The 26,212-nt window shown below is 44.1% G+C and overlaps 1 pseudogene; it reads left to right on the top strand.

Moving 5' to 3' along the window:
- LOC132658896 (MYND-type zinc finger-containing chromatin reader ZMYND8-like) overlaps window positions 1-22,206 on the top strand; it is an 88,593-nt pseudogene extending 66,387 nt beyond the window's left edge.
- Window positions 22,207-26,212: the final 4,006 nt, after the last annotated feature.

Genomic DNA, 26,212 nt, shown 5'->3' with positions numbered 1-26,212 from the left:
AGAGGCCAGCACACAGTAGGTGCTTAGCTAATGGAGCTCACACTCCACGTGGAGGGTCGGTGATGATGCTATGTGCCTCAAAGGTAACTCTGTTGACAGGATAACGCCTTGGAGAAGGAATATGGAGAGCTGGGGGAGGGACATGCAGGCAGGCCTGACTAGTTGGAACATGGGAGTGTGAGCTGGGGGGGAATCCATCCTCTGGAGTGAGGCTAAGGCTGGAAAAGGATGAGTCCAAAGAGCGGTGCAAGAGGGGGAGCCTTCCAGGATGCTGAGATGATATATGCAAAACTTTCTAGCTTTCCCTCTCAGGAACCCCTTCCTCAGGACCCTCCATCTTCTCGTGGCTTTCATTCACTGAGACCCTAAACTTTTTGCATTTCCTTAGAACCTGTTTCTGTGGCAGGAAGGGGGAAAACAGGTTCCTCAAATTAAACTCTGGGACATTAACAATCCAGTTCCAAGCTCGCTGGGTGGGGCAGGAGTAAGGGGGGTTGGTAGGCTCTCTGGGATGGTGCAGACAGGTCCAGACCTAGGACTTTACCAGCTCCTTATTTTCCAAGCATAGAGCTGTGGCCATCATAAAACCCCCTGCAGTGAGAAGCCCTTGCCTCACAACTCCAGAGTTGTGACCATGACTACACTTAATCTGTGTCACATCAGTCATTTCCAGCCTTCTCTTAAAAAGTCCTTTTTTAACGTACCAGACAGTGACCTAAGTCTGATATAAGTAGGCTACTTGGGCGGGGTCGCTTTTGGAGTGTTGACCTTTAAGAAAGTCACTTCTTTTTGAGAATACAGGTGATTATATACTCCCAAAGTTTTAGGACAAATACAATTTTCCTTGGCCTTTCCTCCCCCTGCTCCCGAGTAAACTATCAATACTCTTTAGAAATTAAAATGTTTTAGTGTCTAAATTAAGACCTCCCAAGACTGTGTCAAGCCTGGAATGTTTTCAGATTGCATACTTCTGTTTTTGTTGTTGTTTTCTTGTTTGTTTTAATTTGGAAAATAGCTCCAGTGGGAATCTATGAGAGCAGTAACAATAGTACAAAACCAGGTATTTGCTTTTGCAAGATGAGAGAGAGAAAGGACATTTTTGTGGTTGACCTTTGCACAAGGAGCTATCTGGCTAGCTAATCAACAAGGACAGTATATTTTTTATTCACATGGCAGAAAAGAGAGGCACCGAAGTTGCCTTTGCATGTTAGATCTTGCCTGTGGGCTCTCTGTCTTTTGGAAGGGACAAGCTCAAAGCCACTTCTGTCTCTGCAAGGGGAAGGGACAGTGGCTGTGATTAATATCTGAAAGCTTGTCCTAGGCAAGGATGGAGGCTCCTCATTCTAGGTAGAGCCCCCCTCTGTGTTCCTGCCCAGGACTTTGGCTGAATTCTTCCCTAGAGGAGCAAGAGGGCCAGTCAGTTGTGTAATGACCAAGACACCCCCACCCCCAGGCAGAAAAATCAGCCTGTCAGCACACTTTTCCTTTCTCACTCCTTGGTTGCAACAGACTCACAGTTAACTGATACTTGTCCTAGAATAATCAAGAACTCCTGTCTTTTCTGGGTAACAAAAATCTAAAAATGACAGGCATGGAGTCATGCAGCAGAAGCATGCTGGGCCCTAAAAGAGGTGTTGTCATTAAGGGCTTCCTTGGTGGCTCAGATAGTAAAGGATGTGCGTGCAGTCCTGGAGGCCCAGGTTTCTTTCCTGGGTCGGGAAGATCCCCTGGGAAGGAAGTGGCAACCCACTCCAGCATGCTTGCCTAGGAAATCCCATGGACAGAGGAGCCTGGTGGGCTGTAGTCCATGAGGTTGCAAAATAGTTGGACATGACTGAGTGACTTCATTTTCACTCCTTTTTAAAAGTGTGTGATTTGTGTCAAGGCACATCATCTGAGGTCAAGGATGCTGACTTGCACCTGTGTGTTTTGTGTGAACACGAGAGGATCCCCTCTGGAGGTGCATGTTCATCTCTCCAGTTCCTGGGGCCCCTGCAGTCAGAGGTGGCCCCCTTCCCTTCACAGATGAATCCTCTTGTGGCCACCCCCTCTCCACTGCTCAGCATTTCTGGCTCTAATCTGCATTCCAGCCAGTGCTTCTCACTCCCTGCCCTCACTCACCAAAATTGTGCTTATTCCTGGGCATGTCTTGACTAAAACTGTTCTCCTCCAAATTTACCCTGCTGTCTGTTGAAATCCTGCCATCCACACTCGTAGACCAGTTCCTTCAGGTAGATACATTCCGAAAGGCAGAGTTATTCAAACTCTAGTCACTTGTATTCAATTTTTTTTTCTCATTCCCAACCTGCTAGTACAATTACTGCCTTAATATATGCTTTATCTGAAGCAGCAGCTCTTTAAAGAAAAATTGATTTCAATTTTGGAATTAAACTTGACCATAAGACATTAGGTAAAACTGTATTTTGTGCTCTGCATAAAAGATGCATGATAGATAACTGCAGTCAAAAGAGAAACAATGCTTGTAAATTCTCCATAAATACCATTGTGCTGGGGATGGTTCTATCCTTGGTGTGGAGTTCCCTTGAGTGTTATGTGTCAAGGTGCCAGGCCATGCTGAGACTATTCTGGAAGGAATTAGAAGAGATGAAACACAATACTCTCCATTCTTGGTGATTCATTGTTATTCAGTGCTTTGGCCTTTGGGAGGCTGTCTCATTCCTGTAGGTTTCCTGGCCAAAGAAAGTGTTCCTGTTAATGTCCAGATGGACTTTGGCTAAGTCTTTCTCAAATTGCTTAGTGAACTCTAACTTTGTAAAACAAGGTACTTGCAAGATTCTGTTCATCCACTGGTTCATCGACTAGCAGGTGGGAAACTCCAGGCCAGGGACTGGGTCATGTTGGCCTCAGTCACCCAGAGGCTTGGTAAGTATCTCAAATGTGAGGAAGCATGTAACCCAAGGAGGCTGATGTTTTAAGCTAGAACATGCTGCAGAATTGGCCTACATATATAAAGAGAATGTGCTAATTATCAGGGAGGTCCTTGGCATGGTATCCTGGGATGGTGACCTAGAACTCACTGGCCTGGAGACCCTGCAGGTCAGCCTGAGTCTCGTCTAATTTCTGTTTGTTTTTTTTTTTTTTTTCATGTGTTGGCTTCAGTTGTAGGTAAAGTTCCACCATCCATAACAGCGGGCAGCCAGTCTCCCACCGAAATGCCGGTCCTCAACCGTTCATCCTCCCAAAGTCCCAGGGCTGGGGTCACAGCCACCACCATCACCACCTGCACGGCAGCCATCACTACCACCAGCACCATGGGAAACCCAGTGAAACACTACCACCAGCACCATGGGAAACCCAGTGAAAAAGCAGAGGCCGCTTTTGCCGAAGGAGACTGCCCTGGCCATGCGACAGATTGTGTGGAACTCATCAGGGAAGTTTCAAACGCCCTCCTAGCAGGTTGTGTTTAACTCATCAGGGAAGTTTCAAACACCCTCCTGAGAGTGGCACATGGAGAAGATGCAGTGTCTGCAGCAGCAGCAGCAGAGCCAGCAGCAGCCTCAGTCTTCCCAGGGGATGAGATATCAGAACAGACAGGCTGTGAAAGGTACCGAGCCTCCCCGCTCTGTTCTCCACGGCACCCGGTCCTTCTTTGCCACATGGACAGGAGAAAAATCGTTCTTGGTTTCTTTCTTTAGTTCCTGTGGTTGCCTGCCCACTGTATCCTGGAGGCCTGACACGTATCATTTGGTATTATTTTTAAAAATTATTTTCCAGCTTTGTTTTGAACTTTTCTTTTTTCCTGTTCTTTTTATGAACAGTATGTACATGTCTTCTTAGAACGGGCTGAAATGGATGTCTAGACAACAAAAATCTGTTGTCATTATTGACTTTCTATTTCATACTCCACCCTTTCTCAAAAGTATCGTTAACCATAAGGTCTTTTTCTAATTCATATATGCATATATATTTATCTATGTATATATATATATGACTTCATACAGGTTATTTTTTTTTTCTATTTGAAAACATCAAAATGGTAAATTGCTTGCCTTTTTCTCCCCCCACCTTTCAGCATGTTTTGGAGGTCAATCCATGTTAGTGCATATATCTCTCCCTTTTTCCTTTGCACTGGTGTACAATATCCCACAGTTTATTTAATAAAGAATTCGCCTACAGATAGACATTCAGGCTGCTTCCAGTTTTTACCAGTTGTAACCAGCCCTGCAATGAATACCTTTGTGTAAGTTTCCTTGTGCATGTCCGTGAACCATTAGGCATAATTTTTGAAAGAGTACAGTATGAGAAGTGGATGGTAAAGGATACCTTAATAACTAGGGATTAGCACCCACCAGCCAATGCAAGAAGAGCAAGCATCAAACCACTGCCAAAGTGCAGAATGACAGCTCCCAGAAGGAGTCTCTTTCAGGGCTGATGTAAGCCGAACAAAGTGCTCATCTGATGGGGACTAGTTTGTCTGGCTCTCATGAGGATTGATACTGGTCTTGTTTCATGGGGAAACCGGCACTGAGATTCTTCATTACTGGGCTCACTCTCACATACTGAGTGCACTATCGGGAGGAGAACTGGAAACAGTTGCAGCAGGTTGTGAAGTGAAAGATTAGCCAGATATGGAACTGGCCCCCAGTGAAACTCTTCAAAGATTGGGGTGGAGGAAGACCACAGGATTGAACATAGAGTATGGGAGTACAACCGGATTGATCCTACTGTCTGAAGCGTTGCGGTGGCAGAACCATGTCTGGGATCTTTCAGGCTGGAATGGGGAGTTCCAGGCTGCTGAATCACAGCCCTTAAGTATAATGAGCTTCCAGGGGAACTTGGGAGCTGGCAAAAAGGAGCTCATTGTTGGTATGGTTCATAATTCCCAGATTGTCCTGTTAAAGATAACCAAAACGGGCCAGAACTAGTTCAAGTAGTTAGGATAGATTTTAATCTGCTATTTACTATTGCAAAAGGGCAAAACGTCCAGCATGAGCTGAAGTCAATTTCAATGTGTACATAGGGGACTGGGGTTTTACAAGGAGATTAGGGAATACGGAGGGGGAATCATGGGAATTCTATAGAGTCAGAAAACGACAATTTTACGCCAAGTGGGAAGGGGGTGTTGGTTCATGTGAAATATCTGAGGTTGCTAACTCAGTTACCTCTTAAAGGTAGGCTTCTGCCCTCTCATAGAGACAGGGCAAAGGGCCCTATCCTTAGGTATTGATGGGAGTAAATAGGCAATTCTATTGGCGGCCTTGAGTTTTCTTAGGTGGGACCTTAAACAGGTGTGGGTCATCCTAGGGATGTAACCTTGAGCTGCTGGAAACTGTATTAGTCCTTAAAGACCTACATGGAGGCCTTGCTGAGAAAGGGCTCCTTGGAACTATGCTCAAGTTTGGCCAATGGGAGAATCATTGTCTCTTGAAAGCAGGGAAACTTGAGAGTGTGGATTGGCCCCTGCTCCCACCACAGCTTCGAACTGGGACAGCCTTCCTCAGGCAGTGGGGTGACCAAGAACCATTTGCTTTCACACCTGTCCAGCAGAAAGGGATCACACAGAACCCATCCACCTCCACCATCACCCTGGTGACCAGCTCCTAGTCGTCGCCCTTCGTCACCAGCTCAGGGTCCACGAGCACCCTTGCATCTTCATTCAGTCCTGCCCATCACCACCGCTTCCTCTGATGTGGCTGCAGACACTACCAAATACACTAGCCAGGTGAGTGTCAGTGGCGGGATAGTGGAGGGCCAGCCTTGGATCTTTCCAGGAATTAAAGGGGACCAGGAAGTGGTGGAGTCCCTCCCTGATTCGCCTGTCCTCATGGCATGGTCCTTGTTAGGGATGGGGCAGGCAGCCTTGCCTGCTCTGTGTTCACTTGTGGGAAAACTCTCCATTTAGTTTCTGTCTTCTGTCTTTTAAAATTTATTTTATTGAAGTATAAGTGGTATACAATATATTAATTTCTGCTATAAAGGAAATGATTCAGTTATATACACATACACTTTTTCATATTCCTTTCCATTATGGTATATCACAGGATATTGATTGTAGCTCCCTGTGCTATTAAAGAGGGGCTTGTTGTTTATTCTATGTATAATAGTTTGCCTCTGCTAATCTCAGATTCCCAATGTGTCCCATCTGCCCATACCCCAGCCCTCCTCTCTACTTCTCTCTTAATTTGCCAAGTGCTTTTTTGCTCACCGTTGAGTCCGGGCAAGTAAAGTTGCAGATCTCCTTGCTGTCAGATGAGCATGCTCTGGAGTGATATGCAGTTCATATCGTAGAGCTGAGGGACTCAAAAGCCCCACCAGAATTGCAGGTCTCTGGGGAGTCCCTTCTGATCCCTGCTGGGACCTAGAACAGTAATTGCTACATAGTTGTAGAATGAAAGCAGGTTGCTGCCTCATGTCTCCTTGGGCTTCTCATCAGTAACTTTAAAAAAAAAATGTGTACAATTTTTAAACTCTTTTTTGAGTTTGTTGTACTATTTCTTTATTTCCCTTCTTTGAAAATGTTTTGGGTTTTTTACTACAAGGCGTGTGGAATCTTATCTCCCTGGCTAGGGAATCAAAGCTGTACCCCCCCCACATTGGAAGGCAAGGTCTCAGCGACTGGACTTCCAGGGACATCCTCACACCCATTTTATAGATGAGCACACTGAGATCTGGCCAGGTGAAACAGCTTGTCCAGGGTCACAGAATCTGTGGATGTCTAATTGGCATTTGAATGGTAGCAGCCTGGATCTAGAATACCCTTTTGAACTGGCTTTGAGCTCACTTCTGAATTCACACCAGGCCTGCTGACTACAGCTCTCGGGTGTCCACAGACTGATTGTTCTTACATGTGACTTTTTAAACCAACCCCGCGGAAGAGTCAGTGTGGCTAAAGCAATAAAATCCAAGCCTTGGGCTTATGTCTCTTATTTAGTATATCTATCCTCTCATTTTGAATAAAAGGAGAATTTTTATCAAGTCTCTGAGTTTCAGAACCGGAAGTGTTCAACTATTAGGTGCGGTCACACCTCAAGTGTTTTGGAATTGCCTCTGGGGCAGCCGGTGATTCCATGTACTCAGAGATCCACACAGCTGACACAGAGTTCCTGGTTACCTCAGTTACAGAGGTGCTCACCTTGGATCCAAAGTGCAAGCCACGGGCAGGGGTGGGATTTGGGGGGAGGGATGGGGGAGGGGTATGCTTACCCCAGCCTCACAGATGTGCACCTTTTGCAGAGTCCATCCCTAAAGTTGTGCCTTAGGCTTGAGCAGTGTCAGGAATGCAGCCATGCTCTGAGCAAGAAGCAAAGCACTTTCCTCGGTTTGCAGTCTGGGCCCCCCACCGCAGCCCCATGCCAAACTACCCTACGGTGTGAGCTCTTGTCCTTTCCAACCCCACCCTCCACCCATCCGCCCTGGCCTGAGGCTTAGAGCAGACTCCTGAATGGCTAAGGTTGTGCACATGGGGATTCACTTCCCACAGGAACAGAGCTTCTCCCAGACACACACACACACACACACACACACACACACACACAGATGACACAAGTACACACGTGTGCACACATGCATGTAATGCACAGAGACACAAATGCAAACAGGTGTTTCAGTGACTGAAGACCCAGTGGCTCACCTGAAATACATAGATGTCTTTATTTCTCACAGGAAAATGTTCATTCTGATTTCAGATGTGAAATATAGAGAAGTCCAACTTTCATGAAGGAGAATAATGCCTAGGTTTTGATACAGACAATATAGAGAACTCCATATATCACAGTGGACAGTCCTTGTTTTATATGTGAGAAATAGGGAATTAAGTATTTCACAAAGAAACAGTGGTGTCCAGAATTTCATTTATGAAAAAGAGATAATTCCAATTCCATATTGGTTCCCCAGATCTTAATTACATACTTCATGTCAGTAAAATAGCATTGAGATTTTCATATAGGAAATGAATACAATTTCAGAATTCAAGCAGGGAAGTGTATGCTCAAATTTTCATATCTGAAATATATAGGAGTCCCCATCATGTAGCAAGACGTGTGCACAGATATCCATATGTGAAACAGACAAGATTTCATATATGATAAAGGAAATTATACCAGTAGTTTTTCAAACATGAAATACAGGTTTCCAGTTTTAGGTAGAAACTCTGCACCCATATTCTCACATGGAAAAAGAGAAAAATCATCTTTCAGGTTTTCATCTGCACAAAGCAGTGCATGTAAAGCAAGTGCTCTGGAACAACCCAAAAGAATAGCATAGGAAGGGATATGGGAGTGGTTCCAGGATGGGTGGAACCACTATATACTTTTGGCTTATTAATGTTGATGCATGGCAGAAGCCATTACAATATTGTATAGGAATTAACTCCCAGTTAAAACAAAACAAAACAAAACTAAACTAAACTAAGTTTTGAGAAAAGTAAAAGAACAACGGGATTTGACTTTGCTCTGTGGTGACCTAAATCGGAAGGAAATCCAAAACTGATGGGATGTATGTACACTTAAAATTGATTCACTTTGACATACATACATCAGAATCTAAAGCAACACTGTAATATGATTATAGTCCAAAAATAATTGTTGGACATTACATGTCAACTATAATTCCAGCAGTGAATAAATAAATTTTAGCCCTGTTTGCAATAGATGTCCTTGGGGACATTATGTTAAGTTAAATACTTCAGTTAGAGGAAGATGAAAGTTTTTACATCACATGACATTGTTAAGTTGAAATCCCTATGTTATAGACACAAGTAGAATTTGGTCATCATGCTAGTAGAAATGGCCCATGATGGCCCAAGTTACCAACTTTGACTCACAGGTTCAGTAAGCTCACCAAGGAAGGTATTGTAATAGAGGCAGGATGAAAAATGGAGCTGCAGGCCTCAGCCCAAGACCATTAGGGAAGTTAGAAAACTCAACACCACCAACAGAAAGCCTCCCAGCAGAATGTACGGAAAGATACATTACAGCCTTCCCACAGAGCCCTCTAGGCCTTTAGGCCTTGGGCTGGGTAATAAACTGTGGAGCTTGGGCAACCTTGGGGACAGGCTGTGTCTTACAGAGTCCCGGATCCCTTGCTGAAGCCACTCACTGACCTGGCCCAGGTTTCAAAGCAATGGCCAATGTGTCCCATCCCCACCTCCATGTCCAAACAGTTGTGGCAGTCTCCATGGGTCACAGTGTACAGGATCCAGCTCCCCATTTGGGTAGACTGAGGAGGCTGAGAGCCAGCTTCATGCTGGGTACCTGGCTCCCTCATTGAAGGTGGCTGGGCAGGGTATGGGGGACTTGGCAAGAGAAGGGCACAGAAAACTGAGAACTGCCTCTTCCAGCTGGGACTGGGCACTTCTGGAAGTAACAAGCCTGGATGAACGATGAATGCTCCCAGACAGGATAATCAGGCTACACAGGGACCCCCTCCTCACAACCAGGACCTTGGAGGGTGACAGTCAATCTTGGGAATCTCCTTTCAGGGAATAGGGAATAATATTTGTTTCGCTTGAGGATTGCTGCTACTGCTAAGTCACGTCAGTCGTGTCCGACTCTGTGCGACCCCTTAGATGGCAGCCCACCAGGCTCCCAGGAATTCTCCAGGTAAGAATACTGTACTGGGTTGCCATTTCCTCCTCCAGAGGATTACAGGAACACAGTTGGCTGACCACCACCTTACCTCCAGAAAACAATATCTGACAGCAACGAGTTTGCAACAGCTAATCACAACCCCTCCCTCACGTTTCCTATATATGGCTTTGCTGAAAGCTTTGGAGGAGTTTGTGATTCCCGCCCCCCGCCCCCCACCACACCATTGGCTTAGGCTTGCATTGTTTTTTAATACAAGCATTTAAAATTATAAGCACTTATAGACATGCATCTTATGAATTCTGACCATCTGTATGTTTATTATCACTCTGTTAAAATATTTTCTAATCTTTCTTTTTTATTTTTTACTTCTTCTTAAAATTTTTTATTTTAACTGGAGGTTAATTACTTTACAGTATTGTGGTGATTTTTGCCATAGGATCACATGAATCAGCCATGGGTGTACATGCGTTCCCCATCCTGACCCTCCCTCCCACCTCCCTCCCCATTTCATCCCTTAGGGTCATCCCCGTGCACCAGCGCTGAGCACCGTGTCTCATGCATGGAACCTGGACTGGCAATCTGTTTCATATACAATAATATACATCTTTCAATGCTATTCTCTTAAAGCATCTCACCCTTGCCTTCTCCCACAGAGTCCCACCCAAAGTATGTTTGTTACATCTGCTTCTCTTTTGCTGTCTCGCATATAGGGTCATTGTTACTATCTTTCTAAATTCCATATATATGCGTTAAATTTTCTTTCTAACATACTTTGCTTGGCATAATAAGCTCCAGTTTCATCCTCCTCATTAGAACTTATTCAAATGCATTCTTTTTAATAGGTGAGTAATATTCCACTGTCTATATGTACCACAACTTTCATGTCCATTCACCAGCCGATGGACATCTAGGTTGCCTCCATGTCCTATCTATTGTAAACACTGCTGGGATGAACACTGGGGAACACATGTCTTGTAATTCTGGTTTCCTCGGTGTGTATGCCCAGCAGAGGGGTTGCTGGATCATATGGCAATTCTATTTCCAGATTTTTAAGGAATCTTTATGTTGTTCCCTGCTGGGGTCCAGCCCCAGTGGATCCAGTGAATTCAAAGCGGGGACAGAGTCGGCGTCTGGGAAAGGACTATTTAATTAGAAATATAAAGAGATTAGGAAAGAATATTGTAGTGGGAAATTTAGAGGAGGAAAGAGGCTGTATTCCTTGGTTTACATAAAGCCCCAAGACAAGGGACTTGAACGGTCTACATAGGGCCACAGGCACCCGCTTGAATAGCGGAGGGTGCCGTACCTTGTGCTTCCTCTCGCGTGGGTCTTAGAAACCTGGGCAAATTTATAGACATGGCTAGCCTCTATGCTCCAGATGGGAATCAGCCAGAAAATAGGGTAAGAAAGAAAAGAAGACATGGGGGAACCAGTCTTTCCAGGAACTGGCCCATCCTTTATTGTCCAGAAAACTTTTTATACTTTTGGTTGTACATAGAGATCAATAGATAATGCAAAGCTGTGCAGCATCAGCAGCCCTGACTCTTCTTGAGACCAGGCTTTCTCTCTGCATACCTATCTGTATGCACAAGTCTTAGGTGATTTACATAATCTTCTGGCCAGGAGGCCTTTAGCATTTTATGGCCCTTTTCTGATAAGGGTCCGTCAGCCAGAAAACTTATTTGCCTTAAAAGGGTTGTTCTTCCCAAAGTCTTGTGCCACTCTCAGAAAGCACTAATTAAGGTTACATTCTTACATAGCAAGGACACAACAATTTATAACAAGGAAAGAGGAGTACAGTGATTTATAACAAAGAGAAAGTTCACTAACTCAAGTCTAGTGTTGCTAACATCAAAACTACTATATTCCTTTTTCTATATCCCAATTACATTGATTAATATCCTCCAGGTAGCTAAAAGATAAAGAATATGGAGGCCTGGAAGCAATCATTGACTCAGCAGTGAAACCCATCATCAATATCATTTTTAGCTCTTTAGAAAAGACTCTATATCTTTAAGATGTTTTAAGCTTCGTGCCTCTCGCAGTTGGGGGGCTGTAAACAATCACAAGTTATAAAAGTCTCTAACTGTCATGCAATTTAGAGAGCCATCAGAGGGATTTGAGCTGAGACACTCCTTTCATATGCAGGAGACCAGTTGAAGCTCTAAGTTAACTTTTTCCAGAGAAAGGTGGTCAGGGATAGACCCCTGTAATGTCAGAAGAGTATAGTATAACAGACAGTAAACAGACAGATTTTGTTTCAGGGTAGATGCTCAGGAAGAGAACCCCTTGAGACCTAACTCGCCTTGCCCAGTCAGGTGTCTCCGCATGATCTTGTCATGGGGGGATCTCCTGTGCTGGCTCCCAACAGTTCCTCATTGTGGCTGTACTAGTTTGAATTCACACTGAGAGGGTTCCTTTTTCTCCACACCTTTTCCAGCATTTATTGTTTGTAGACAATAAACAGATGGTACCTCATTGTAGTAATAAACAGATTTTTGGTAATACAAAATAAATAGGTGTTTGTGACAATAAATAGATGGTACCTCATTGCGGTTTTGATTTGCATTTCTCTGATAATGAGTGATATTGATCACCTTTCCAAGTGTTTGTTAGCCAAAGGTAATGTCTTTTTGGAGAAATGTCTGTTTAGTTCTTTGGCTGATTTTTTCCTGGGTAGCCTACTTTTAACTGCAGATGTTGTTTGCATAGTCTTGAGACTAATTCTTTGTCTGTTGCTTCATTTGCTATTATTTTTCTCCTAATCTGAATGCTGTCTTTTCACTTTGCTTATAGTTACCTTTGTTGTCCAAAAGCTTTTAATATTAATTAGATCCCCACCCCCTTTTTTTAAGTTTTCCTTTATTCCCATTATTCTGGGAGGTGGGTTATAAAGGATCCTTCTGTGACTGACATCAGAGAATGTTTTGCCTATGTTTTCATATAGGAGTGTTATAATTTGTGGTCTTACATTTAGAGCTTCGATCCATTTTGAGTTTATTTTTTGTGCATGGTGTTGGAAAGTGTTCTAGTTTCATTCTTTTATGAGTGGTTGACCAGTTTTCCCAGCATCAATTTTTGAGGACATGGTCTTCCCTCCATTGTACATTTTTGCCTCCTTTGTCAAAAATAAGGTGTCCATAGCTGTGTGGATTTCTCTCTGGGCTTTCTATTTTGTTCCATAGATCTATATTTTTGTCTTTGTGCCAGTACTGTACTGTCTTGATGACCGTTGCTTTGTAGTATAGCCTGAAATCAGGCAGGCTGATTCCTGCAGTTCCATTCTTCCTTCTCAAGATTGCTTTGGCTACTGGAGGTTTTTTGGATTTCCATACAAATTGTGAAATTATTGGTTCTAGTTCTCTGAAAAATACCCTTGGTATCTTAATAGGGATTGCATTCAAGCTATAGATTGCTGTGGGTAGTATATTCATTTTCACTATAGTAGTCCTTCCATTCCAAGATCACTTTCTATTTCTCCATCTATTTTTGTCATTCATCAGTGTTTTATAGTTTTCTATATGTAGGTCTTTTGTTTCTGTAGGTAGATTGTGATTTTTAAAGGCATAAGCCACCCATCTCCTTGCATGGCTCTGCAACAAAGCATATCTCTGCTTTAACTCCAGTGTTTCAATATTGCTTGGCCTAAAGGTGTTGGTTGCATGGGTATTTTGTTACAGTAGCAAGTTATCTTTCAAGTCTATGGATGGTAACAGACTCTCTGAGAAAATGACTCTGTTCAAAACCACATACACTCAGAAAAGTATGAGCAGTTTTTCCTTCTGTATAAAGCAAATTAGCAGAGACTGATAGCTCCCCCAATTACCAGGTGAATTTAGGACCAAGTGTGACAAAGGTTGTCATCCGGTCTTACTCAATGGCTACTTATTATTTTGAAAATTTAGTAATGAGGTGATTTTCTAGGATGCATATGTAGAGTATATCTTTTTTCTTGTCAGTCTTTTAGTAGTTTGCTTATTGAGTGTGCATCAAATTATATTTTAACACTTACTCCAAGATAGAAATGCTTTCCTTCCATTATGTCTTTGAGGAGAGGATTTCTAGATTGGTTATAAATTCTGAATTTTGTCTTCATCTGTATTACCCCTGGACAATCCTTTTTTCTAACCAGATGTTTTCTGCGTTGTGGAGACATACGTCATAGGGTGAACAGAGAGAGAAAGATAGAGCAATACCAAGTGGAAAGAAGAAACTCAATATTATGGAATAAATTGTATTCTCTCAGAATGTATATCTTGAGGCTCTAACAGTCTGTACTTTACGTATAGTCAGACTGCATAAATCATAATTTATTTCTGACTCCTTTTGGAAACAGGGTCTCAATATAGGCGGCTGGGTTAATACGGCTGGCACTTTATAAGAGCAGGAGATCAGTCACAATCAATACAGAGACATTACTATGTGAAGACAAATGCAAAAAATGGCCAGTCAGAATCCAAAAGAGACGTCAGAAAAAGACAAATCTGCTGACCCTCTGATTACTGAATTGATCCCCAGGATTTAGAGAAGACATTTATTGAAGCTACCTGGATGGGCCACTTTGTTATGGCAACACTAGCAAACCGGTACATGCACTTTCTCTGGAAAATAAGCTGTCAGTTCCAAAACAGGCATCCTTTTCTTACTTTTTTAAAAAATTTCTTTATTTTAATCAGAGGTTAATTAATTTACAATAGTCTATTGGCTTTGTCATACATATATTTTTAGGGAATGGAAAATGCTAAAGAGCTCTTTTTCCCATCAACTGATAATCCTCACAGATACCTCATGCTCCCTAAGAGCTTTCACTGTCTTTTTAGAGATCCAGCTGGCCTAGAACTTACTCCTATTTCATGGGTGAAGTTGACCTAGGAAATATTAGAATAAGCATAATTCACAGGCAGTGGTAGAAGAAAATAAACACATCAGGAAGTCAGTCTGATCTCGTTAAAAAGATACAGTCCTGTCCTTTTATCCTTCACATACATCTCTTTTTAAATCCGAGGAGGCAAATGGTAGTGACCAAGACATCGCTGCCCATTGCTGTAATGAAATCACAAAGTTGTGATGACATGGTCACCATGACATCATGGTAAGGAGGGAGGTCTAGGCCTCCCTAAACCTCCCCTCACCAAGACTCTAGGCTGCAGTAGCCATAAGGCAGCCTAGAGTGTCACAAGGCCTCTCACACCATTGGAGCCACCTGGGCCTGCCCCCCACACGGTTGGCCAGGTGGGCGTGTTGGTGTCACCTTGTCCACAGCAGAGTTTGTTGTCTATGGTCGCCACACCTCTCTCCAGTCCTCTGGATTCCCGAGACCCCAAAGAGGCCACCATTCTAGCTTCCTAACTACATATCTGAAAGAAAAAATAAACCAGGAATACAATCCACTCCAGACTGAAGGGCCCCAACCCATGGAGGGATACATGGTCCTCAACCCCAACAAAGGCCACTATGAGCAGCAAAACCACAGGTCCAGGCAAGCTCACCATTAACACCTTCACCCATGCCAGGGGAACATCCCCAGGATTGATAAAGAGTATAGAGTTCAAGTCCTCTACCAGCTCGAGAAACTGTGCTAGGAAGACCTCTGCACCATCCACGTTGGCCACGTCTGGAAGAGCCTCTACTGCAGCACATCGGGACCAAGGCATGCTCAAGTAAGAACACTGGAGGTAACAGTAAGGTACAGTAGGCCTTGGAGAAGATGAACACCCAATGTGAAGCCATATAGAAGCCTTTAATGCCAGTGTTGGAGAGAAAATGCTCATCTTCCAGATGATCAGATCAATAGGATTCAAATCACTAACAACACTCAGCTTAGCTAAAAGGAAGTGCAGGTTCCCCCTATGGAACTTAATTAATCTCAGTGCAGGCCTGCCTTCAGCCTCTCATTTCCATTCCTCAAATGTTGCCAGATAGTCAGCAGGCAGCTCAAAATATGGACAATGGATGGGCACTCATGGAATTCAGTGAAGACTCTAAGAACAGAGACTCTTTACCAGGCCAGGGACAGAAAATGCTACAGGTAGGTGATATGCTGGAGGAAGTTGGAAAGGAGAGTGAACGGGAGATTTCTGAGCTACAATCTGACTTCCTGAGGTGGTGGGAGCTGCTTCAGACATGTCTGGAGGGCTTGGGGGCTTATTGCCAAACTTAATAAAAAGAAATATGGCCACTGCCCTCCGAGCTTTTATGGTGTTAGTGCCTCAGCATACCAGACTCGATGGACGTGACCCTTAGTGAACTCTGGGAGTTGGTGATGGACAGGGAGGCCTGGTGTGCTGTGATTCATGGGCTCGCAAAGAGTCGGACACAACTGAGCGACTGAACTGAACTGAACTGATGCCAGACTAAGTGCAGTATCACCAGTTAGAAATTCAGGACATATTTCTGTTTGCCTTTCTATTCAGCATGAAGTGATGGGACTGGATGCCATGAGCTTAGTTTTTGAAGGTTGAGTTCTAAGCCAGCTTTTTCACTGTCCACTTTCACTTTCATCAGTACAGACTCTTCAGTTCCTCCTCGCTTTCTGACAAAGGGCGGTGTCATCTGCATATCTGAGGTTGTCATATGAACATCTGAAATATGCAGGTATTTCTGGGGTTGTTGGAACTTCCTGGAGATTTGCGGTATCAGACTTGTTCCAACACCTTGAATATTTCATAGAGCTGGGGGCAGGACTCAGCTATAGGGGACGGTTCTCATAAGCATTATTCAGTTCAGTTGAGTCACTCAGTCATGACTGACTCTTTGTGACCTCATGGACCACAGCACACCAAGCTTCCCTGTTCCTCACCATCTCCCCCTAGCTTGCTCAGCCTTGTGTACATTGAGTCAGTGATGCCATCCAACATCCTGTGTCATCCCCTTGTCTTCCTGCCTTCAGTCTTTTTCACGTTTAGAATCTTTTCCAGTCCATCAGTTCTTCGCATCAAGTAGCCACACTGTTGGAGCTTCAGCACCAGTCCTTCCAGTGAATATTCAGGACTGATTTTCTTTAGGATTGACTGGCTGATCTTCTGGAAATTCAGGGACTCTCAAGAGTCTTTTCCAACACCACTATTCAAAAGCATCAACCCATTTTTTGGCTTTCAGCTTTCTTTAGGTCCAGTTCTCACACTCATCCATGACTACGGGAAACGCCATAGCTTTGACTGGATGGACCTTTGTCAGTAGATTAATATCTCTGCTTTTTAATGTGTTCCCTCGGTTTGTCATAGCTTTTCTTCCAAGGAGCAAATGTCCTTGAATTCCATGGCTTCATTCAGCATCTGGAGTGATTTTGTAGTTGAGGAAAGTAAAGTCTGTCAGTGTTTCCACTGTGTTCCTTTCTATTCAGCATGAAGTGATGGGACCGGATGCCATGAGCTTCGTTTTTTGAATGTTGAGTTCTAAGCCAGATTTTTCACTATCCACTTTGACTTTCATCAGTACAGACTCTTCAGTTTTCTCCTCGCTTTCTGACAAATGATGGTGTCATCTGCATATTTGAGGTGATTCCAGCTTGAGTTTCATTGAATGCGACCTTTCCTTTGATGTACTTTGCATAGAAGTTAAATAAGCAAAGTGACAGTAGACAGCCTTGATGTACTCCTTTCCTCCAATTTGGAACCAGTCCATTGATCCACGCCCGATGCTAACCGTTGATTCTTGACCTGCATACAGATTTCTCAGGGGCAGGTAAGTTGTTCTGGTGTTGTTGTTTCCTTAAGCATTTTCCAGTTTGTTGTGATCCACAGAGTCCAATGCTCTAGCATACTCTGTGAAGCAGAACTGCATGTTTTTCTCGAATTCTTTTGCTTCTTCTGTGATCCAGCGGTTGTTGGCAATATACTCTCTGGATCCTCTGCCTTTTCTACATCCCTCTTGATCATCTAGAAGTTCTTGGTTCACTTGCTGTTGAAGACTTGGGAGACTTTGAGCATTCCTTTGCTAGTGTGTGAGATGAGTGCAATTGTTGGTAGTCTGAACATTCTTTGACATGCCTTTTCTTTGGGATAGGAATGAAAACTGACCTTTTTCAGTACTGTGGCCACTGCTGAGTTTTCCAAGTTTGCCGGGTATTGAGTACAGCACTTTCATAGCCTCACCATTTAGGATTTGACATAGTTCAGCCAGAATCCCATCACGTCTACTAGCTTTGTTCATAGTGGTAGTTCCTAATGCCCAACTGATTCTTGCTCCAGGAAGTCTGGCTCTAGCTGAGTGAGCACACCATCGTGGTTATCCCAGTCATTATCAATAGTTCTTCTGTGTACTCTTGGCACCTCTTCTTAGTATTGTCTGCTTCTGTTAGGTCCTTACCGCTTTTGTCCTTTATTGTGCTCCTCCTTGCATGAAATGTTCCCTTGGAATGTCTAACTTTCTTGAAGAGATCTCTAGTCTTTCTCAGTCTATGATTTTCCTCTATTTCTTTGCATTGAATGCTTAGGAAGGCTATCTTCTCTCTCCTTCCTATGCCTCAGAACTCTGCATTCATGTGGATATATCTTTCCTTTTCTCCTTTGCTTTTCACTTCTCTTCTTCACTCAGCTATTTGAAAGGCCTTCTCAGACCATCATTTGCCTTCTTGCAGTTCTTCTTAGGGATGGTTTTCATCACTTCCTCCCATACAGTGTTACAAACCTCTGTCTGTAGTTCCAAGCATATTTCTTACCTAGTGACCTGGGAAATGCAGCGAGCCAGCCAGCAGTCTCCATCACAGCAGCAGGTGGTGGGGCTGTTACTGACACCCTACCTAATCCCAGGCTTTACCCACTACTCTTTATTACTGATGTCATCATTTTATTTAATCCTCCAAACCCTTCCCCCAAATTTGGGTACCATTCCAGCTTTGAGGCAGTGTGCTCGGGGCTGGTGCACTGGAATGACCTAGAGAGTCAGACATGAGCTGGTCTGTCTGCTTTGACACAACCCCTCAGCCAGATGGCTGTGAAGTGAAAACAGGGAAAAATGAAAAGGCTTGAGCTCATAGTCCTGGTCAGGGCTCAAGGGACCTCCAGCCCAGCTCACACTCTAGAGTAATACTGAAGTAATACCCTAATACTGACAATTCAGGGTCTTTCCCTCCCCCACGTCCCCCACCCCAGTCATCAGGCTCCCTGGGATGTTCTTCTCCCAGCTCCACCTTCTGCACCATAACTGAGTGACTGAACTGAACTGATGACCTTATTTCCACCTGTAATCTTGTGCAGTGTCCAGTGATCCTGTTCATGGTTTAGTATGCATTTTTAAAAGCGTTAGTCTTATTTGAATGGCTTAAGTTAGAAAATGGCAACATTGACCCACCAGCTCTCCAGTGCTAAGATCAGTAGCCTATTGGAGACCAGGATAGCAAGCTGGTGGGGTTGCAAGGACTCGAGCTCTCTTCCAGACTGTAGTTCTCTGACAGTCTCTGAGGATGCTGTGCTATCTCTTCAGTTAGCAAAAGGTGTGACACACAATGTACCTCTGCCCCAACCACTGTGGATGACCCGCCTCAACGAAACTACCCAGCCCAGAAGTATAAGAATGAACCCACCCCATGGCAGCCAACAGGGAACTTTTTCCAGCAGCCAAAGAGCTCGCCTTGTGAGTGTCTGTGTGTATGTGTCTGTTCTTTGTGGACATGTATTCTCCTGAGTGATGGGTGTTGGCTGTGCCTGGTTTCTTCCTTGCTGTGCCTTTAATGGCCATTGGAAGCTGAAGTAGGAAATGAGAGAGTGAGGATGGATAGTCTGGCTTCTTTCTTTCTCTCTCTCTCTCTCATTTTTTTTTAAACAGACTAGACAGCTCATGGGATCTTAGTTCCCCACGCATAGATTGAACCTGTAAACCTGTACCATTGACAGTGAAAGCACCTAATCCTAACCAGAACTTGCACCTAGTTGAAAGCATCAAATCCAAACCAGCACCAATTCCCCTAACCAGGGAATTCCTGATCTGGCTTCTTGAAGGAGCTCCATCCTTGCTCTTTTCATGATGCATCCTGGAGTAATACCCATTGTCCTCCACAGTGACTGGCTGAACCAGCCAGCGTGCCCTGTCCTGTCCATGGGAGAGGTCAGGCTCTTCAGTTACTCAGGTGGCCAGCCTGGCTCTGGGATGTGGCTTCTGTGCTAAGTAAGCTAAAGCCTGCTGCCCAGCTGGTCTCTGCCTTCAACAATGCTGGGGAGACTGAATGTAACTTCACTGCATTTTTGTCAGAGTTTCCGTGTCATGACGACCAGCTACATCACTGACCTTCCAGAGGACTAACAGTGTGGGTGTCATGAGTAGGGAGGAATGTGTAAGAAGAGATGGACAAGAACCATAAGAGAGCTTGACCATGGACCCCAGCTCTGCCCTCCACAATAACACCTGCTTTGGGTCCCAGATGGAAGTGATGAGGAAGTGTTCTCTCCTGAGTGAATGTATAACTTGGGAGGTCCTTATCACTGTCTTTGCTTCTTCTCTTCCAGAACCAGAGCTCAGGAAATCACCATGCCTGTCTATCACTAGGTGATGATAAGAGTAGTCACCCTTCTAGGTGATGGTCCCTTGCTGATTCTGTCTCTAAGCTTCACAGTTCAGTCAGTTCAGTTCAGTTCAGTTCAGTGGCTCAGACATGTCCGACTGTCTGTGACCCCATGAATCGCAGCACGCCAGGCCTCCCTGTCCATTACCAATTCCCGGAGTTCACTCAGACTCATGTCCATCGAGTCAGTGATGCATTCCAGCCATCTCATCGTCTGTCGTCCCCTTCTCCTCCTGACCCCAATCCCTCCCAGCATCAGAGCTTTTCCCAATGAGTCAACCCTTCGCATGAGGTGGCCAAAGTACTGGAGTTTCAGCTTTAGCATCATTCCTTCCAAAGAAATCCCAGGGCTGATCTTCAGAATGGACTAGTTGGATCCCCTTGCAGTCCAAGGCACACTCAAGCGTCTTCTCCAACACCAGAGTTTAAAAGCATCAATTCTTTGCTTCAGCTTTCTTCATAGTCCAGCTCTCACATCCATACATAACCACTGGCAAAACCAAACCCTTGACTAGATGGACCTTTGTTGGCAAAGTAATGTCTCCGTTTTTCAATATGCTATCTAGGTTGGTCATAACCTTTATTCTAAGAAGAAAGTGTCTTTTCATTTCATGGCTCCAGTCACCATCTGCAGTGATTTTGAAGCCCCCCAAAATAAAGTCTGACACTGATTCCACTGTTTCCGCTTCTACTTCCCAGGAAGTGATGGGACCAGATGCCATGATCTTCATTTTTTGAATGTTGAGCCTTAAGCCAACTTTTTCACTCACCTCTTTCACTTTCATCAAGAGGCTTTTTAGTTCCTCTTCACGTTCTGCCATAAGGGTGGTGTCATCTGCACATCTGTGGTTACTGATATTTCCCCTGGCAGTCCTGATTCCAGCTTGTGCTTCTTCCAGACCAGGGTTTCTCATGATGTACTCTGCATAGAAGTTAAATAAACAGGGTGACAATATACAGCTTTGACATACTAATTTTCCTCTTTGGAACTAGTCCGTTGTTCCATGTCCAGTTCTAACTGTTGCTTCCTGACCTGCATATAGGTTTCTCAAGAGGCAGGTCAGGTGGTCTGGTATTCCCATCGCTTTCAGAATTTGCCACAGTTTATTGTGATCCACACAGTCAAAGGCTTTGGTATAGTCAATGAAGCCAACTTCTTCTGTTCAAATATTATCATCCCACCTCAAGAAGTTAAAAAATGTTTTGTCCCAATCTGTCTAAACTTGGTAAATGATCTAAAGTACAATGGGATCTTAGTGATGTGCTGATGGGTCTCAGAGTCAGCCACCCCACTGAGCCTGCAGGCTGGGCCGTCTCCCAGCTGGACGGAAAACTCGTTTGGCTCTTCCTTCAGTGTTGTCACATCTTACTCATCCACAGTGTAACTCCTTACAACGCACATGTCCTTGTAGCTCCCTTAGGTCTTACTCTGGTTCTTTCATCCTTCAGTTGGCCCCTTTAGCTTTTCCTTACTGGGAGCCAGTAGATCTTAACCATTAAACCAGCTGGGTTTAACCATTGTGGCCCTCCCTCCTTTTCCTTTGGCTGGTTTAGGTATAAGTCTGTTTTCAAGTTGCCTATACAATGATGAAACAAACTCCATTAACAGAAGTAAGAAGAGAACGCCAAATCTCAGTGCCTTTTTTAGTGCCCAAGTTTGAACATAATAAGGACCTGGGGTACTTGATATCTGCTCATGCAGCAAGGGTGCCTAAACCAAGTACTGCATAAGAAACATCTTCCTCGATAAGTCAGTACCTTTCCCCACTAATCTGTATTTCCTCTGAGCATGATGCCCTTCTATTTTTTTCCAACCAGCTCTTGTTAAATCCTTGAAGACCCCAAAATTCAGGTCAGTAAATGGTGGCAGGATTTTTCCCCTGTGTGCTGGGGGGAGTCGGGAGAGGAAGGTGGCTCCCTGGCGGAGCAGGTGCAGATCAAGTAGAACCGGGTAGGCAGGAATGGCCAGGGATGGTCAGGAATGCTAACCACCCCCCTCCTTCCTCTTGGCTTCCCTCCTGCCCAGACCATTCCTGGAGCAGTAAACCCAATTGTTGGAGAGGCAGTGAGGAGAAGCAAGGGTCAGCCTGCTCTGAGCATAACACTGGTACCAGTTCAAAGAGCCTCATTCCAAAAGAGTCCCATCTGGACACCTTCTGAGAGTCGGGACATGATGGGACAAAAGCCACCCATCCTGCAGAGAGAAACAACCCAGACACCAGAGAAACTGGAACCTGCAAAAAGACATTAGACAGGAGGACCGCCACCCTCATACTTGGCCTCTGCACATGGTATGCAGGGCAGGCCACACTGTCTCATGTCTGGCATTACCCTTGATGAATACTGTTCCACCCATATGGAACCTTTACTTTAATGTAAATAAATGCATAATTTGTGAATGTCATCAAGCCTAGAGTACTTTCCCCTTTTCACATTTGTATTAACTTTAACTTATAAAAATGACAGAGAGAGAGAGAGAGAAGAAGAAGAAGAAGAAGAAGAAAAAAAAAAGACAACACACCCAACAACAAAAAGAATGGTTGGATGCTGGAGAAAGGATGGCCAGCCTGCCATCTGTCACAGGGGTACTGAGAGGGCACAAGGGTCACTTTGCAGTGCACAGCTCCTCCTCTATGATGCCCCATGAGCTGTTTCCATCTGTATGTCTGTACACAGCATATTGGGATCAGGAATTTCCAGCACAGAGTTCAGTGCTGCTATGGACACACCACATGTACCCATTGGCCCCTTTGAAATACTATGTCACCATGCTATAAAAGGGAAGCTCTCTGGACCAGAAGGGTATGTGGAGGAGCTCATTAATTTGATGTGATTTCTATGATGACTCCACTCAAATAAAGGGAAAAAAAGAAAAAAACAAAAACACTCCACATCCTTGTTTACAGATGATTTACTAGAAGCAAGCCCCACTCAGCTCAGTTTGCAGAAGAGAAGGCCATAGAAAGTATTCAAGTCAGTAGCTCTGAAACAGTTTTCCTTTGTTTTGTGGTTTCTTTAAAGACACTCACAACTTCTTGGTAAGAGATGACCATGCTTCACGGAGGTGAGAAGTCAAAAGCAAGACACATGCGGAGGATATTTGAGATGAAGCATGTATGCAATATTTATACAGTGGGATTTTATGGTTTCAATGTCGGCATGAAACAAAGGCAGTTTGACAGGAAGGAGACCGCCACTGTGCTATTACATTACATGTGCTTTAGTACCATTTTGTGTGCTGTTTAAAACAAGAAGCATTGAACAAAGCAAAAGGGTGATGTAGGTATATGAGAAAAAATAATTGTATAATATCATTCCAGTATATTTTGTTGTACATTTTAGTTTTGTTTCCTTTCTCTACATTATTGATAAGAGGACGTGAATTCTACAGTTTCCAGGTGGTTACTCATATTAGAAAAGAAATTTTAAAAAGAAAGTACTAGGAGGAAACAGGAAAGAACATATGTCAACTGCAGTTGTCAAAAGAACCCAAACACAAAACAAACAAAAAACTAGCCTATCTGGCCTTATTTGTGAGCATAATTGCTTTTAGCATTTATTTTCTTCGTATAACATTTGTATTAAACTTAAATATCTTTTATGATGATGGTGTTTCTTTGTGACTGAACCAGTGGGTTAACGTGGTATGCTCTTTCGGGTACTCCCCACGACCTAATATTTTCAGATTCTTCACAGTATTTAAATTAAACTGTTTTAGGGAAAAAATGCCTTGGTCATCCTCAAATTTGAAGTTTTCCATTTGGTCGGGATGGCTGTATCAGGTTTAAACCAAAGATGGAGACGGGGCCACATGAGGTTGTGAACATTTTTCTCCACCTTATAAATAATGGTCCCCACTGGGAGCTTTCCTGGGAAGTCCAGTTCTTGGGGATTTACTGACAGAGATGGAGACAGAAGGGAAATCCTGGGTCAGTCTCAGAAGAACACTGGGAGAGAGTGAATTTGTCTTTCAGTGGCCAAGATGGCAGCCTGGGCTAAAAGGAGCTCTGTGGGCAACATGTGACCTTGACTCTGCCCAGGCACACCCTTGTCATTTCGTCTTCATGGGTCACATAAGTGTTGTTGTTGTTGTTAGTTTTTTTCTTCTCAATCATTTAAACATGTGAACACTCCTCAGCTCCATGGCTGGACAAAAGCAGGGCATAGTCCCCTCATGCTATCCCTGGATGATGCTGTGAAAGGAATGGAATGGGACTGATTGAGAGAGGACTACAAGAGCTTCCTTGTTCTTCTTTCTGGCTATGGGAGCCTACCATGTGAAAGGTGACAGGCCATGTCACAACCCCAGGAAGATGGATATTCAATTGGCCTGCAGACACCAGCCACAGCCAGCATACCAGCCTTGTGTGCAAGTCATGAGTTAGGTGAGGGGTCTGTGGGACTCATCTCAGGAGGTTATTTCCAGGGCTCAGTGACTGGCCAGGTAAGAGAGGAAGGACTTGGAGGTTTCAGACTGCGGGGCATGGCCTTCTCCCTCTGACTTTAGTCTGAGTTGGGTGTTTTCAGGGCTCAGTGGCTCAGAGTCTAGAAATGAGCGGAAGAGGGAGGCCACCATGTTGTCTGTCACAGTACTTGCTCCTGTCCCAGAACAATGGCTGGGTGCAGGGCAGGATGGGCACCCACAACTCCCTGATGCCACCACTCCCCCCCACCCACCTTGTCCCCACTGCCCAGCCCAGCACAGGGGTGTGTCTAGGGATGACCTTTAATGCAGCCAGGCACTATCGCCACCTCATGGTCTTCATGGAGAACTCCAGCCCCTAAAGCTGGAGCTAGACCCAGGAGGGCACCAGTGGAGGTTGATTCAGGCAACAGCTGTGTGTTGAGCATCTTTGTGAGCCAAGCACTGAGGACACAGCTGCTGCCTCCATCCATCTGACATTCTCACTGGGAAGCAGATCTGTATATGATAGAATCCTAGCTGGGATAGAATCAAATAAGTAGAGAGTGGAAGGGAGGTAGATGGTGTGACTGGGGAGAGCCTCCTGTAGAACTGGCCTTTGAACTGAAACCTAAAGATGGTGGGGACTGAGCATGATGTCTTGGGCAGTGATTTCTAATGCTGGATGAATTTTAGAAGCACCTGGCAAGTTTTAAAACAACAATAAATGTCCAGGTTGCCACCCTCTTTCCCCAAATAATGGCCTCTGACTCTCTGAGGTGGGGCTGGGGCACCCATAAACTCATCGGGTGATTCTGCTGGGCAGCTAGATCTCAGAGCCTGTACCCTGATTGGAAGAACGTCCCAGGTAGAAGGGAGAGCAAATAAAAGACCTGAGGGGGCGTCTGGACCTTCAAAAAGAGGAGAAGGGCTACAGAGGCCAGAATGAGGGATTTGACATTGGAGATGGGGCTGATGAGATCAGAGAATGAAGAGCAGTTGAGGGGTATGGGGGCTGAATTATGATCCGAAGGAACTGGGAAGTCAGGGTGGTTGGCATTTAAAAAAATCTTTATTGAGATAGTATTTAAAGTGTATAATTGATTTGGGCAGTTTCCCTTTTATTTTTAATGTAATAAATAGGATGTATCAAAAATTGTCCCTTGCACCAGTTTTTATGTGTGTGATTCACTGACATTAGTCAAAGCTGGGTTTAAAACATGTAAATCAGCAGGTAAAGGAACATGATAAATGCCCATCAAACCAAACAAAAGAGGAGATAGGGCATCCACCTGAAAAATAAGTCAGAAATAATTTTTAAAAATCTTGAAAATAAAATGGAGTTACAGATAAATAGCCTGGTGACAAGCATTGAGAAGAGGGGAAAAATGTTTAGCAAGGACTTAGAAGACATAAAAAGGAATCAATCAATAATGAATAATGCAATCAATGAGATCAAACACACTCTGCAGGGAACCAACAGTATAATAAAGGAGGCAAAAGATAGGATAAGTGAGGTTGAAGGCAAAATGATAGAAATAAAGGAAGTAGAGAGGAAAAAAGAAAGAAAGAATTTTTAAAAATGAGGACAACATCAGAGAACTTTAGGACACTGCTAAATGCCCCAGCATTCAAATGAAAGGAGTCCCAGAAGAAGACAAAAGAAAGGCCATGAGAAAATTCTTGAGGAGATAATAGTTGAAAACATCCCTAAAAAGGCCAGGGAACTAGTCACCGAAGTCCAAGAAACCCAGAGAGTCCCAA

This window comes from Ovis aries, chromosome Y, assembly GCF_016772045.2.
Source record: "Ovis aries strain OAR_USU_Benz2616 breed Rambouillet chromosome Y, ARS-UI_Ramb_v3.0, whole genome shotgun sequence".
In the NCBI taxonomy this organism is placed as follows: Eukaryota; Metazoa; Chordata; class Mammalia; order Artiodactyla; family Bovidae; genus Ovis; species Ovis aries.
This window is presented reverse-complemented; position numbering and strand designations above follow the sequence as displayed.